Here is a 17,345-nt window from a genome sequence, read left to right as displayed (position 1 = left end):
TTATCAGCTTTAAGTCTTATTACTCTTTCCTGCTTTAACTGCTTTAGGCACTCCTCCAGTTTTTCCTAAACAAACAGAGTAAATGTTATAACTAATTCGTAGTATAATATCCAAAAGCCTTTCCAGCTATAGGCCTCGTCAGGTTTTAGGAGCAGAGCCAGCAGTGAACTCAGATTTTAGTCTGCTACTGGTAATATCATACCATGCTAGTGAAATGTATTATCAAAATCTATCAAATTAGCATAGTAAAGATTTATTTAAATTCCACTTTTTCCAGCATAAATTTGTGGCAGCCCACCATAAAAGGCATATGCGTATAACATAGCAAATCAGAAATAAATAGTTAAGACCAAGAAAGAAAAGTTCTATTTTTATTTGTGGGTCTCTTTATAGTAGGAAGTCCTATTAATGAACATGCTTAACATAGAAAAATTGCATAATTGCAGACACAAAAGTAGTGTTTTAAGAAGTAATCACTTTTTTTTTTTTTTTTTTTGCGGTACGCGGGCCTCTCACTGTTGTGGCCTCTCCCGTTGCGAAGCACAGGCTCCAGACGCGCAGGCTCAGCGGCCATGGCTCACGGGCCCAGCCACTCCGTGGCATGTGGGATCTTCCCCAGACCAGGGCACGAACCCGTGTCCCCTGCATCGGCAGCCAGGAGGACTCTCAACCACTGCGCCACCAGGGAAGCCCCAAAAGTAATCACTTTTAAAGCAATTTACAGTCAAGCACTGTTCCTGGAGTTCCCTGGGCATTAAATAAATCTAATCATCAAAACCCTAAGAGGGGACTTCCCTGTTGGTGCAGTGGTTAAGAATCCGCCTGCCAGTGCAGGGGACACGGGTTCGAGCCTTGGTCCGGAGAGATCCCACGTGCCTCGGAGCAACTAAGCCCGTGCGCCACGACTACTGAGCCTACGCTCTAGAGCCCCCAAGTCACAACTACTGAGCCCGCGTGCCAGAACTACTGAAGCCTGTGCGCCTAGAGCCCGTGCTCCGCAACAAGAGAAACCACCGCAATGAGAAGCCCGCACACCACTACGAAGAGTAGCCCCCGCTCGACGCAAGTAGAGAAAGCCCGTGAGCAGTATCAAACATCCAGTGCAGCCAAAAATAGATAAATAAAATAAATTAAAAAAAAAAATCGTACGAGGAAAGAACAATCACGAACTCCACGTTATTTTACAGATGAGGGAAACAGAGGCAGAGAAGTAGAGTACGTAGTGCAGCACAGCCAAGGTCACACCACTAAGTAGCAGAGCCACGAAGCTGGCTGCCATTCCTGCTCACGGAGGTGGTAGTCTTCCCATCCACCAAGGTCAATAAAATAAAATGAACACTGATAAACTCTCTTAGGAGTTTTAGGAACTAAAACACTTTGGTCCTTGAAGTGGGGACACTGCTTGCAATAGGCAGAATTCTAACAGAGCCCCTAAGACTCCTACTTACTGACGTACACAAACCTTCCACTTATCCAAACTCTAAATCTAGGTGCTGCAGTGAAGGGATTTTGCAGACGGAATTAAGGTTCAAAATCAGTTGATTTTTTTTAAGATAGGGAGATTATTCTAGGTGGATGGGACCTACTCAGGCACCCCATGAAAAGGACCTGAACTCTTCCTGAATTGAAGTACAAAAGGGACAAGAGGGAGACTCTCCATTGCCGGCTCTGAAGAAGTCCAATGCTGTGCCAGGGAAGGCAAGTGAGAGGCCTCTAGGAGGTGAGACTGTCCCCCGACTGACAGCCAGCAAGGAAATGGGGACCTCTGTCCTGCAACTGCAGAATCTGAATTATGCCAACAAGCCGAAGAAGCCTGGAGGCATTCTTTCCCAGACCCTCTGAATGCTAACACAGCCAGACTGACATCTTGATTTCCACTCTGTGACCCACACAAACTATGGTGAACATCCAACGTTTGGGGCTCAATGTCTTACACTTAAATTTCATGTGCTTTAACACTCTCAGGAGGGAACTCACATGTTCCCGTGTGTATCTGAGCAGGAACCCAGTCACGCTGTGCCTGGACTTCTGACCTGCAGAACTGTGAGCTAGTCAAATAGGTATTGTTCTCAGTCAGTAAGAGTGTAGTAAAAGAATCAATATCCTACTCAACCTCCAGGTTTGTGAACAAAATAAATTACTGTGATTGTTTTAGGCCACTGTTTCGGGGTGGTTTCTTATGCAGTGATAAACAATCAGAATTCCTATACTTAAGAAAGCAGTACGGTATATTTATACCTTTTAACTGCTTTGAACAATCACTTAAAGAATGAGGAACTCTATCGTATGCCATCATTGGGAGAGCAACTGGTATCACTTTCTGGAGAGTAGCTCTTGGTACCTAACAACAATCCTACATCAGGAGTTTACCCTAAGAAAATCAAAGATGTGGGCAAAGATGTATGTACCAACATGATGTCATAAGATTGTTTATAACCAAACCCTAGAAGAAAGCTAAGAGCCTCCAAATTGGGACTGGTTTAAATAAAAACAGCTCACCGTCTGAAGGAATGTGCTATGAAGCCACTAAGAAAAGAATGACAAGAGGTCTCAACCAGAGTTAATGAATGGGCTTCAGGAGTTCTACATTCAAAATATATCTGTGCGTTTTTCCTGGGAGATGATGCATAAGCTTAATCAAATTCTCTGATGTAGAAGAGTATTTAGTGACATGGCAAAATATTTCTGATAAATTTTTAAGACAAAAGAGCAGATTAGGTGTGTGTACATGCAGAGGTGGCTTTTATTTCCTTCAAGAACTTGTTCATTGTTTTCAAACATTTGCTCAATGAACATATATTTTTATATTCAGAACATGTTTAAAAAATTGAGAGTCTAAGAACTTCAAATTCTTTAATGTTCCATTACTAAAGCCAGTCAAGTTTTCAATGGGGAAAAAGGGGAAAAAATTGCAAAATTCCTCTACTTTTACTATAATGGTTTCATCAATCTTCTAAAACTGATTTCAAAGAAATTCTAAACAAATAAGCAAACAAAAAACCCTCACCACGGTCAGAGGAAAGTAGACTAAAATTCCTGACTGGTTCTAAATAGCACATCAAAGTGCAATTACATGCAACAGTTTCTCCCTCTAATGGAGGGAATTAGAACACAGTGTTAAATTTTTGTGAAAAAGTGTACCCTCCTCCTACAAAGTATTCAGAATCCATGTCCCTTACATGGAAATATGGAACCAAAAAAGTTAGAAAGTAAAATTGCTTGATAGTCTATTACTTAAACAAGACTAATGATAAGGCTTTGGAATAATTTTCCTTCCTGTCATCTGCTCTCCTTCCTCCCTTCTGTACACCGGCTAGGGTGATTTTTCTGGGACAGAGCTCCCATCATATTGGATATCAAATTTTATGTTCAACTTTTCTCCATTTAACATTGAAATCAATCATTTCTCATATAATCAGGGGATTCATAACCTTGATTTTTTTGTGTGGGCTACAAAATATTCCACTGAGTGGGTTTACTGGTTAACCATTTCACACATTTAAATTCTTTCCAACTTTTCAACATTATCAGACAAAATAACCATTTTTATGCATGAAGGCTTTTTTCCATATTGAGAATAACGTTCTTACAATAAATCCATAAAAATGAGTTTGAGATCAAAGCAAATGAACATTTTTAAGGCTCTGAGGTACCAATCTCCAGACTTCTTTCCAAAAGATTTCTGAGATTTTAAACTGCCATCAGCGATGTATCACTTGGTATATAACCTCTACTATAACTGTTGGTCCTTCCTCACTTAGAGTGCAAGTTATTTGAAGATAGGGGGTGTATTTTATTAAGTGTTTATCCCCAGCACCTGTGCCTAGCACAACGTAGACGGTCAATAAATAATTGCTTAATAAGGAAAATCCCTGCCAATACAAGATGTACGTGTGTGAAAGACAGATTCTGTGTTTTTCTCTAACTGGATAGATGAAAACTTGTCATCTTCTTTAATGTGCAATTTTTTTTGCTTATAATTAGTCATTAAATTTCTCTTTTAGATTATATTGTAAAAATTCAGATTCTCTGAGGCAAATGGGCCTGGCACTACCCACTAGGTATATAACCTTGGACAAGTTCTATAACTCTAGGCCTCAACTTCTTCATCTATAAAATGGAGATAAGATCCCATATCACAGAGCTCTTGTGAGGATTACATGAGCTAAAACACATATAAAATTAGAAGAGTGCTTGGTACATAGAACATGTGCAATTAATGCTGAATGAATGAACATGCGAATGCAAACAGTAGTGAAGGGCTTAAAATGAAATGGTCTCATCCCACTCCCACATCCAGCACTCAAGAAGCGACCGATTCTTTACGCAGGTTTTTAATTGTAAAATATGATATGTGTACTGAGAAGTTCACAGAACAAAACTGTCAATGTGACAAATAAAAAGAGAATACTTACATAACCACTACTTGAAAGTATTGATACTTGTCAGCATCGCAAAAGCCCCCCATATCCTTTTCTCATCACAAGCTCCATCCCTTTTCCTAGTTAAACACCATCCTCACTTCTTGACAATCATTTCCTTTAACCTGTATGCATCCCTAACAAAAGAGTTTTTAGTTGTGTCAACATCTAACTTTATGTAGAGGATCATAGTATATGAAGTCTTTTCTATCTTATTTCTTTCTCTCAACATTGGTTTAAAAAATTCATCCACATTGCTGCCTGTAGCTCTAGTTCATTCAATTTTATTCCTGGACAGTTTTCCCACTGTACAAATACACATAATTTATTTTTGACTCTTAATGGACATTTGGTTTGTTTTCAGTTTGTGCTAATGCAAATCATGGACAGGAATCATGCTGTACCCGTTACTCTGGTGCATTTACACAGGGTGGGGGTGAGGGCTGCTGGCTCACAGGCTATTTATATACCTTCAGTTGATGGAGAGTGCTAAATGCTTTCCAAAGTAGTTGTGTCGATTTACACTCCAGTATAAACAGGGTAGAGGATTCCCATAGTACTTCAGGTCTACAATACCTGATACTACCAGACTTTATTTATGTATTTGTCAATCTGATTGGCATGTAGTTTCCTTGGTTTTGACTCACTTTTCTCTTATTACTTAATGAAGTCGTACACTTTTCTGTGTTTACTGGCTGTTTGGATTTCCTTTCTTATGAGTTTTACATCAACTATTGTTACTTTTTATTATTTTCTTCTTATTATTTATTTATTTTTGGATGTGTTGGGTCTTCGTTGCTGTGTACAGGCTTTCTCTAGTTGCGGCGAGTGGGGGCTACTCTTCATTGCAGTGGCTTCTCTTGTTATGGAGCACAGGATCTAGGCGCACAGGCTTCAGTAGTTGTGGCACGTGGGCTCAGTAGTTGTGGTTCGCAGGCTCTAGAGTGCAGGCTCCATAGTTGTGGCGCACGGGCTTCGCTGCTCTGCGGCATGTGGGATCTTCCCAGACCAGGGCTCGAACCCATGTCCCCTGCCTTGGTAGGCAGTTTCTTAACCACCGCACCACCAGGGAGGTCCAACTATTGTCATTTTGAATTCTTCTCCATTTCCAAGTAATACTCTCACATGACTATTTTCTCACTAAATTGGAGGCATTATCTGTTCACTTTCTGACTTACTAACAAGTAAGGGTTTAGTTCCTCTACACTCTTTCCTATGTCCACACTGCTCAGTAAAGTTATGTCATCATGAGTTATTCCATTGCTCATGATCTCTTTGACTTGTAGTGATATACTTGAAAACCTACATTGTTGATCAACTAGAAACTCTCTCAACGTCATGCTTTGTAAAATGAGGACATTCATACCATCTTCCCTTTTTTCTACCTCCTGTCTACTTTCCAAACCTAGCTCTTATGTTGTCAAATTTGAAATTTATATTCTATTCTATGTGCAGTTAAGTCTTCTGTTATTTGAGAGTCAGTATGGAGTAAGGTTTAAGAGAACAGGCAGAGAGCCTAAACTCAAAGCCTCGATCCAACCTTAAATTAGGTACAGCCTGGGCAAGCTCCTTCCCTGTCTTAGCTTCCTGTTCTCAAAAGTGGGAATGATATTAGCACCAACCTCCTAAGGCTATTCAGAAGATTCAATGAGTTAATATATGCAAAAACATTTAGAGCCTAATATATACTAAGTACATACTAGTACACAATACATTTCAGTACATACCAAGTTAATACTAATACATAGCAAGTATAGTTTACTTATTTGTGATTACATGCAAGTTGACAATAAAAGCTGCAACCCAAGACAGTACTGCATTATTACAATTAAATTAATATTGCCCACTGCAGATGTACTGTGTCTCCGTGTATAGACTACACCTCGTTCCATACTGGGCCAGTGTCACTGCCCTTGTGCAGGGTGACCACATACCCCAAGCCGCCTTGGGCTGTTCCAGTTCATACCTGTTGTCCTGATGTTACAGCATTAGAGCGCCTCCTTACACTATTGAAGTGTAAGGAGTTTGCACAAGTTCTGGTTTGGACAATCATTTAGATAGGTGGTCATTACCCCTGTGTGTCACTGAAAAGGGGGACATCTTGAGTGGTGGCAAGTTAAAGTGGATTCTTCCCTTCCTCACCAATAGTAGGTTAAAAATCAACCATAGTTTAGTTGGCTTCAGGTTTATGTCCGTATAGCCTTTTCTCCTCTGGAGTTCAAGTTCCTTCTCCTCTTCCTCTCCCTCCTCCCTTCCAACCATGCCTGATACCTAGTAAGTACAATACGCCTCAAGGTGTTTCTAAGCTCTCAATCACACAATCAATAGAAGCCTCTCCACTCTAGACTAGCTGCAATCTACGCCGAATCCCCTATTACCTTCCTTCTTGGTTTATTGACTCATTTTGCTGGATTATTTCTATAAATAGCTTAAGGTGTAGCACAGGAGGTCAATTTTTCAAATTTCTTTGTGTACAAAATATCTTCTTCAGCCTCCTCTTATGACTCATAGTTTGGCTGGATACAAACCCCTAGGGTGAAAATTATGTGCCTGAAAAACTTTGGAGGCATCTTTCTAATGCCTTCCAGGATCCATGGTGCTGATGACAAGTATGATAAAGTCAGATTTTAACTTTGTTTTTTTAGGTGACCAGTATTTTTCTCTCTGGAATGGATGTATCCTCTCAGTGTTATATTCTATTTGAATTTATTTTTTCAGTATTTTAAAGTTTCACAATGAAGGGTGCCTAGGTATGAGTCTATTCTTGCTCATCTTGCATAACTATTTTCAATCTGAGGCCTGATGTCTACTTTCAGCTGTGGGGAATTTTGTTGCCCTTTGACAGCTTCCCTCCATTTTTTTTCTGGGTCTGGAGTTTCTAATCGTAACATGTTGGATCTTCCAGGTGAAGCCTCTCTAACATATTTCTATCACATTTTCCATTGTGTCTTTCTTTGTTATATACTGAGAAATTTTTTAAATTCCTACTGAATTTATTTCAGCAACCATATTTTCATTTCCAGGAGAACTCTCTTGCTTTCAGACCATTCTCTTTTTCATTAACACCCTAGTCTTATTTTATAGTTGCTAGCTCTTTTTAAACCTCTCTCAGGATACTAATTAGGGTTTTTTCTTAAATTATTTTGTTCCCTAAATTGTCCCTGGTCCTACTAGGATATGTTTTCACTCTTTTTCCCCCTCTCTCATGTTGTAAGCCTTACTCAACTAACAGGAAAATGAGAGTTATTTTCTATTTAAGAATGAGTGCAGAAAGCTCCCTGAAGTCAACGATTTATTGGTTTCTTATGCAGGATAAAGCAGGGAGTAACTGTAATAGGATCCCCCCAAAACACAATTTTCTAGGGTGTAAAAACTCAAACTAGCTGCCCCAGTTCTTGCCAGTTTCACTGTTTTCAAAATGAAATCATCTCATTTCAGGAGTGTGAGGGCGGGGCTGGGAGTCCACTCCTCCAAACACAACCCTTCAATGAGCTCCCCAATCTCAGTCACACTTTTAACTAACTCCACCCTCTCTCCTACATGCACACCTGAGCATGGGGCTACTTCTGCAGGTGGGGTCAGAATCCACCTCAGTTGCAGGTGGTCCCTGTGCATATTCTAGGTGATGCTTTTCCTCTTTTCTACTGCTTCAGTTTCATACTCTTCCACCTGTCTTCCGTCTTTCAAAACTATGTTGAAGCTCGCCTCTCCTCTCCCGGCCCCAGCCCGGTGGACCGGAGCGAGCAGCGGGCACCATGTTCCGACGCAAGCTGACGGCCCTCGACTACCACAACCCTGCCGGCTTCAACTGTAAAGATGAAACAGAATTTAGAAACTTTATTGTTTGGCTCGAAGACCAGAAAATCAGACACTACAAGATTGAAGACAGAGGTAATTTAAGAAACATCCACAGCAGTGACTGGCCCAAGTTCTTTGAAAAGTATCTCAGAGATGTTAACTGTCCTTTCAAGATTCAAGATCGACCAGAAGCAATCGACTGGCTTTTTGGTTTAGCTGTTAGACTTGAATATGGAGATAATGCTGAAAAATACAAGGACTTGGTACCTGATAAGATAATAAACGCTGACAATGCAGGTAAAAATGCAGAGCCCTTGATCAATTTGGATGTAAATAATCCTGATTTTAAGGTGGTGTAATGGCTTTGGCTAACCTTCTTCAGATTCAGCGTCATGATGATTACCTGGTAATGCTTAAGGCAATTCGCATTTTGGTCCAGGAGCGCGTGACACAGGATGCAGTTGCTAAAGCAAATCAAACGAAAGAGGGCTTGCCTGTTGCTTTAGACAAGCATATTCTTGGTTTTGACACAGGAGTGTTTCTCATGAAACACATGCAGTTCTTAATGAAGCTGCTCAAATTCTGCGACTGCTGCAAATAGAGGAGCTCAGAGAGCTACAGACAAAGATTAATGAAGCCACAGTAGCTGTTCAGGTGATTATTGCCAATCCAAAGACAGACCACAGACTGGGGAAAGTTGGAAGGTGAACATTTTAGGATTTCAGCTTCTCACCTACTTAGTACAGTTGGGAACCATGTACGCTTTGGCATGTGTTTGGAAATGTCATGTCTTCAAGGGAAGAATTCCAGAAAATTGACTATGTTCTAGAGATATTTACCATCACTGCATTTTCTTTAATAAAGTTGGGAAGGTGAAAAAAAAAAAAACTATGTTGAAGTCTCTTGATTGTTGTGGGCTTATATACTTAAACACTTTGATACCATCACTGTAGTGTCTTGTCAAAATGGAGAAGAGCTAAAAGGGATCTCATGCATTCTGAATCTGCTATTCTGTGGTCCCAGTGTTTAAACTTCTTGGTCTTCCCCAGTGTCTATCATTGCTTTTAGAAATACAATCTCCTGGTCTACTCGTGAAGGAAATGAATACACCACATCTAAAATGACAAGGAATGCGGGTTAGATGCTCTAGGGTCTTGTCATACTCTGCCATTTACTGATAAACCACTTACGTGGTACAAATTGTAAGTGCTCATTTATAAAACAAAAGGGGGTAACACTACATGACTTATAGATTTCTCCTACTCTAACATTTCATAAGTTTCTAAGTTCTTTTCTTAAAATTTCTCTATATTATCATTAATTTTCATTAAAAAAATAAAAATCTAACTTTCTCTTTTGAAAAATCAAAGAGTACTTCCCATAGTCCTACAATAATGGGATAATTAGTTCTGAAACCTGTCAAGTTTCATACTTCATATGAAAAGAAAATCATATTAAATAATTTTTAAAAATTAAACATGGACTTTGTAGCACAAAGACAAGGTCCCCCCCAAATGGTGTTCCTTTATTTACTAGAAATGCTCAGCTGTGCATTAAAGTTGAAATAAAATAATTATATTATTTTTGAGGTGCAAAAATTTCTTATGAAAATCAATTTTTCTTTTCTGTCCATACAAACAAAAGTATGGAATGACATTAGAGGTCAGGTTCATTTGGTAATATAATGTAGCTTCTTGATATTTTTGATTTTAGGAAAGGAGAATATCAACATCAAAACTTTTTTCAACTTTACTTTTATTTAAAATGAGGCCATATTTTCCTCTTATAAAAAGAGAGTTCAACTAGAACTGTCAATTTTCTCATCTGTAAAACAAGAGCACTGAATCAGCTGACTATATTCATTCAGAACTCAATTTCCTTATCTTATGACCACTAAGGTTCTCCCTAAATCTAATATACTAAGGTTCTAAGGAAAGGAAAATATATTACTAATGACATGTTTTGATTTTTATTTCTTAGATTTCAAATGTCCACCATTCACCTTGGTCTAAGCTTAAGGAACCATTCAAGGGGATACAATGCAGATGGGAAGAGAAAATAGAACCCTCACACAAGCTGTGCAGTGTTGCAATCAGGCTTCCATTTGAAAAATAATCTTTGCTATAGCTTTAAAGTGATAACTTTGTACCTGGAATGCTTCTTGTTTCAAACGGATTTTCTCTGGCTCTTCCTGAACACTTTCTGAGGAATCATCGACCTCTTCGATTTCTGAGGAGGAAGGACTCTCTACTGTCACAGTCACAGGAAATTCTGATGGACCTGAGTGTCTGAGGAAGAAGATAAGAAATCATAGAGTTGTTACACTAAAGTGCAAAGAAAGAAGACAAGATTGTAAAAAAGATAACACAAGCCAGATCCAAATATCCAAATATTAGAGGACATTTAACAAAAGTGATCTGAGGTATCATTATTTATAAATGTCTCTCACTGCTCCTTAGTCTAAAACAGGCAATGACTAAGTAAAATTACAGGAACTTATTTTTGCTATGTTACTCTACAGACCTCTGTTGTACATGGTTAGGATTAGTAATGGGAATTGCCCATATTATTTTATTGTTTCTTTCACAGAAGCCAAGTGAAGATCCAAGGTAAACATTTTTTCTCAGATCAACTTTATACTGCAAATGAAAAATCTATTCTTCCCCATCACACAAAAACAGTGTGGAAGAAAATGTAGTTTTTCATAGAAAATACATCAGTAAAGGGACTGATGAATAATCAGAATGTCAACATATCTAAGCTGTGAATAATAGACATTAGAATTTTAAAAAATAAATCACATACACATACACAACTAAAACTGACCCATCAAAGCTTTCATCTTCTCACCACCCTTAAGCCAAAACTAGGGTAACAGTAATACAATTCTCCCATCAAGCTTCACTGCCACCGCAATGTTCTTCAATAGGACATTTCCAAACATTTAAAAACTGTCCTGGCCACAACCCCATAAAAGTCTACAGATCATAAAGAACTGTGCTGGGATTATAGAACCACGCAGAAGACAAGTCACTAGGACATCATTTTGACAACAAGCAGCAAATCCTGCAGCATAGGAAAACGCTAACAGGAGAACGAGGTGCACACCCCTCTCTCTGGGGATGCAAGGGCAGGACTGACACCCAAGATGCTCTTCTCTCAACCTCAGCAGTGGTGCCTTTCACAGAGCAACTATGCAGTCTCCCAGAACCACTGGGAAGGAGAATCTGATACTGACAGTATTAGCTTGCCATGAGGCCATAAGCAAGGGAATGTATGTGACCTTGGTGAGAGAGCAGAAGTTTGGGAGATGTTGCTTTATTTTGGCTTTCAGATCGGGAATTTGTACATATAGCCCGCAAACAACGTTCCTTGAAAACATATGAACATTCTTGAGTATGACAGCTCCATGTGAGGGGTCAGAAATGGCAGTCAAGTTCGTTTCACTGGGTAACAGCTGATTTGCGGACTGGAAAACAGGCTTCCTTGTTTACAGACATAACCACAAGGCTGCCCGTTGTGCGCCAAATCCACACAACTACACAGTTGCATTGGGAGAGCGACCAAACATGTTTTACATGGACTTACTTATTTCAGAGAGGGAAATGCTTCTTGTAAGGCTCTGTCCGTTTAAAAAGCAAGAAGAATGACCATCCACCTTACCCAATTCAAGCCCTATATATCATAAATATGATAGCTACACACCAGCAACTGATTACATACATCACGAGCTTTGATGAATGGAAAGCCCCTAAAAAGATATCAACAAAACGAAGTTAGATCTTCATGTAAATACATCACCAGTTAAACCCAGTTAATACAACTATTTAGTATTATGGATAGTATCCATACAGAATTGTGTATAAAAATAAACAAGCTCAAAACCAGGACCTGGAGTGCTCTGCTACGGAGAAAACAGAACAGAATTCAGCCGACTGGCTTGGTAATAACTCTCTGAACTGCTGAGAGGCCCCTTTAGTTCCTATGTTCAGGGCGGTTGAGATTTCAGTCTCACTTCTTTAAATGGTGATATTAATCGTTCTCTAATTTACCACCCTGTGTGACTAGGATGGACCTGCGATTAAGTGTCTCAAGAAGAAGATAGGAAACCACAGAGCTGTTAAACTCAAGTGCAAAGACTGGGGATTCAACACTATAGTTCATGCAACAGCAATTCACATTACCATTTGCAAAAAATTAGTCAGTTGTCCAATGGGGATTATAAACATCCATTTAACATGAGCAACTGAACAGATATTTTACACAGTAACTACTTCAAGTACTATTTAAAATCAATTCTCTTTGTTTTCTTAAGCAATTGTTAATCCCCAATTTTGTGAATGCTACCAAGTAAGTCACCTGAAGATCATCTAGAGCAATCTATTTCACTTAGCAAGCCTAAAGCTATAGTTCACCCATTTTATTTACTGTTCTGTGACAAAAATTACTATGAACACCCATCCCCTGGATAAGAAATCAGGTAAAGCTAGTTTGACTCACTAAATCTGATTTACTGAGTTAATAAGCCAGTTGATTTAGAATAAGTCTAATGCATATTTTTCATCCATTCTGCATTAAACTATTTCCCATGCCTAAAATGGCTTTTTTCCCATTCGTACAAATCCAAATTCCTACTTCTGTGCTGTAGGGCTTCACTCAACTACACCTGCCTTTAATGAAACTTTTCTCACATGCACAATTGGTGATAATTTTAGTCTCCTCAAGACTCCCACGGGGTTACCTCTCCTGTGACACTTGAGAAACAACTTGAAACTCCCAATTACTTTTTATTTTTCTTCCTTAGAGGGCTCATTAGGCAGAAGCCATGTGTGAGTTACCTTTTTTCCTGTATACAAAGCACCAGAGACCACCCACATAAGAGAAGTTCCAAAATAAAGAACTCTAAATGACTGAAAAAGACAGGGAATGCCAACACATTACCTGTTGCCTTTTGCACATTCTGCAGTACGCCAGGGCTGGAAACCAGACACACCAGGTGGTAGAGGTTCAGGACCATAACATTCTTTACCAGCAGAGTGTTTCCTTCCATTACGTACAGATTGCTTTGCGGCCAAGCCTATGTTTGGCAAAACATGAAAAGAAGGAGTCAAGATGCACCAAAGGTCTCCAGAGCAACTGTCACACGTGTACACATTGAAAGGAATCAAACAGGCACTTGACAATGATGCCAAGGCCATTAAAAAGAGGATCGTTTTGTACAAAGGTTTTACATAAGCCAGCATTTTTAAAAAATATAAGTTCTCTACAGTAACAAGTTATTTTAACTAAAACAAAAGTATTGAGATGTGCAGAAATGAAAAAATAATTTTTTTTAAAGTCCCAATGTATGATACATTTTATGTATCATGCAGAAACACTCATGTTTACTGAATCTTTAACACCTTTGGCATTTCTGAATCTCAAGGACACAGAAACACAGATACATCCATGACTTCTGCCAGACAGAATCTTCAGAAGTAGAACAAAATTTAAATTTAAGATGAATGTTTCTATGTAAAACCAATACAAGTTATAAGGCTGCAAGTTGCTGGGGGGTAGGTGAGTCAATGTTACCCTCCTATAAGCCTGTCAACCTTCACTGCTCCTTTGATTTCATATAGAAAACACCCAAAGAGCAAATGAAACCCACTGGATAAAAGAGTGAAATGTGGAGACTTATCCTATATTTCAGTAGTACAGAGGCAAGTATCTTTATATGAAACATTTGGTTTGAAAAACTAGAACTACGTGTTCATATTTTACTTAGAACAAGCCATATATTAAAATTCACATTTAAATATTTAATTTGAATTTACTGAAAACAAACATCATAGGTTAAAATGGTTATATTTATCCTTCAAAGCTACTATATTTTGTTATTTTATTTATTTATTTTAATAGATCTTGATTGGAGTATAATAGCTTCACAATTCTGTGTTAGTTTCTGTTACACAACAAAGCGAATCAGCCATATGCATACACATGTCCCCTTTTCCCCTCCCTCTTGAGCCTCCCTCCCACCCTTCCTATCCCACCCCTCTAGGTCATCGCAAAGCACCAAGTTGATCTCCGTGTGCTATGCTGCTGCTTTCTACTATATTTTAACAGCATTAGGATGCAGGGTAAAATGGAGTGTATACGGTAATATAGGACAAATATTTCATAGAGTGTAGCTTACTGATAATCACCACACGATCCTGTGTGATTTACATGCCTCTTAAAAAAATATAGGAGCTCGGGCTTCTCTGGTGGCGCAGTGGTTGAGAGTCCGCCTGCTGATGCAGGGGACGCGGGTTCGTGCCCCGGTCCGGGAGGATCCCACGTGCCGCGGAGTGGCTGGGCCCGTGAACCATGGCCGCTGAGCCTGTGTGTCCAGAGCCTGTGCTCCGCAACGGGAGAGGCCACAGCAATGAGAGGCCTGTGTACCGCAAAAAAAAAAAAAAAAAAAAAAAAAAAAAAATATATATATATATATATATATATAGGAGCTCAGTTCATTTTGTGCTATTTCATTGTGTTTTCTAACTTAATTACCATCAAAAAAAATGTTTGTATGCATGTGGTTTGTATGTGTATACCCTTCCTTTACTTTCAGAAACTAATGCAAATACATTTGTATTAAAAATTTTTTAAATTACACTTTTCTTGTTAGGAGATAAAAAAAATTTCTAATAAAAGTTCCCATCTCTTTTTAGGCATACATAATTACAATATAAATGTGACACAATTCACACCATTATTTCACCCCTATACTCACCTGGATCTAGGTATATACCCAGATACTGATTTGGCTTACCTCTATGTCCCCAAATAACTGAGGCAAATACAAAAAAAAAGCCCAAGAAATAAAATTACTCTTGAAATAGCTCAATGAGCTTGTATACTTCAGTTACATTTCCATTTTGTTTAATCATGCTAAATAAAAAAAAAATGTTTAACTGTTTTCTTCTCATTCCATGATGCCCTATTATTCTGTACTAATTTTACAGAATTCCTAATATGTTTTACATATACATGTTTTATTTATATATATTTCCATTTCTAATATCATAGCAAAAGTCAACTTAGCTATTTTAAGAATGCTTTACATATGATATAAATTTTTAATAATAGTATCTAATTAGTGTGATATCACAAATCTTAACTTCTTTGTATGTACTATTTGATTATTAAAATACCACTCTCTTGAAATAACAATTGGCAGACAATCATAAGCTTTTTTTGACTTCATAAACACTCTTAACAACTTATTTAATACACTATTGTCCAAGCAAGTTGATTAATAGAGAATCAAAAACATACATTTTTAAGTTAAAAAAAGCTGTATTTATGAAGATGTTTACAATAGTTTATTTTAGGTTATTTCCAATTTTTCACCAATTTAAAAAATTGACCAACTCAATGAAACCTTGTGAATACAATGTTAAAAAGTATAACTAGGAATCATAGAATTTAAATTTAGTGCGAAAAGATAAGAATGGCAAATTATATTGAAGCTATGTGGAATTATGTTTATAGACAGCAGGAAGAGAAAATAAAAATGTAAATATTGCTTGATAGGATAATGGGATTAGAGGTGGTCTTTTACATTTTTCATTTTTATGCTAATACAATACCTTTATAAAACCCCAAAATCTTCAAACAACACATTTTTTAAAAATTGTGGTAAACTACACAAAACAGAAAATTTATCATTTTAACCATTTTAAAGTGGACCGTTCAGTGATATGAAATCAACAAATTTTTAAAACTTTCAGAGGGCACCTGAATAAAAGATCTGTTGTCCATTGGTGATTTTAATGTATCTGGTATATAACTAAACTCACCACAAAACTCTTTCTGAGAAATTGGCAGATCATAAACATAAAAATTTATTTTGCTTTATATTAAACCTTATTGTTTTGCTGTTTCAAAATTCAAATTTACTCACAAGAAACAGTTTCATATTAGATTTGGTTTCACAAATGGTGCTCCTGCTATTCATTCTTATCACCAAAAATAAAAAAAGACTATTTGTGACTAATGATTATATGTTCCAGAAAATAAAAAGTTAAAAGGTTTTCAATCTGCCTATCTGGGAACCTAAATTAAATCATCACACAACATTTTCAAAAACAGAAAAGCCATTTCATTTGACTAAAAACTTAGTTTTAAGATGGCAGAAAGTACCTTGATAATTTTCTTTTAAGAAAGAAAGAAAAACAAGCCATTAAAGAGAAATTCTTCCGAGAGAACTGAAACACGTTATATACCTCTGACTTGGCACTCCTTCCATCTGGAGAACTTTTCTGGTAACTGTTTTCATCACAGAATGATCTAAAGTAAAATGAATTGAAATTAGAGTAATTATTTCCCAATGAGTGGCTATTTCCATTTAAAACCAAAAGCCAACTAATTATTGCTTTTCCCATAAATTTAAATATGAAATCTACATTACGTAATTATACACTTATTTCCCCCTTTGTGTATTCTAATTTCTTCCTCAGAAACCTAAGATGCCATCTTGCAGACTGCCCACAGTGGCTACTATTTTGGCAGCAGCAAAGGTCAACTTTAAACATTTTGCATCTAAAGTGGCTTTGGATACCTTTGGATACAAAGTACAGTCTGAGCACCGTCCAGACACTTAGATACCTAAAGGCATCTAAGATATCAAACCAGGGCATCTAAGATAACAGACCAAAGTCCTGATATTCTCTCAAAAGCTGCTCCTCCCATCAGCCCCCTTTTTCTAAGTGATACCACCCAGTTGCACACATACTCATCAACGACTTGTCTCCTTGTTACTATTTCCTTCATACCTCACATCTAATCTATCTGCAGGTCTTGATAGCTACACCCTCAAAACACAACCTGAATTCAACCACTTTTCACTTGCTGCAAACTTCCAACCTAACCTAGGCCATAAACATCTCTTATTTGGAGCACTGTGATAGTCTCCTAACTGGTCTCCCTGTTCCTCTTCTTTATCCTCCCAAGTCCCTTCTCTATACCAGGTCACCTTATTCAGATATGAATTAGATCATGCCTTTTTCCAGTTCAAACCCTCTACTCATTTAGAATAATCCACATCTTTACTCTGGCCTTCAAGACTTTACAAGAGCAGACCCCTGGCTAGCTCCTTGA

General features: G+C 38.0%; 1 long non-coding RNA gene and 1 pseudogene across 2 annotated transcripts in view; one reads left to right on the top strand and one right to left on the bottom strand.

The window, feature by feature from the left end:
- Window positions 1–8,127: 8,127 nt before the first annotated feature.
- LOC308611773 (RNA transcription, translation and transport factor protein-like) lies at window positions 8,128–9,107 on the top strand (annotated as a pseudogene). Its single transcript has one exon. The product of its transcript is annotated as an RNA transcription, translation and transport factor protein-like (transcript).
- A 798-nt stretch (window positions 9,108–9,905) lies between these two features.
- The window catches only part of LOC308612071, a 440,886-nt gene continuing 433,446 nt past the window's right edge, over window positions 9,906–17,345 (bottom strand). The window contains exons 2-3 of the long non-coding RNA XR_014015067.1: window positions 10,369–10,507; window positions 9,906–10,043 (exon numbers count right to left, since the gene is read on the bottom strand). This is a non-coding gene — a long non-coding RNA (uncharacterized lncRNA). The remainder of the gene's footprint in view (window positions 10,044–10,368; window positions 10,508–17,345) is intronic.

The sequence above is a fragment of the Mesoplodon bidens genome, assembly GCF_964165515.1.
Source record: "Mesoplodon bidens genome assembly, chromosome: 2".
NCBI classification, from domain to species: domain Eukaryota; kingdom Metazoa; phylum Chordata; class Mammalia; order Artiodactyla; family Ziphiidae; genus Mesoplodon; species Mesoplodon bidens.
Note: the sequence above shows the minus strand (reverse complement) of the source record. Positions and strands in the feature narration are given on the sequence as shown.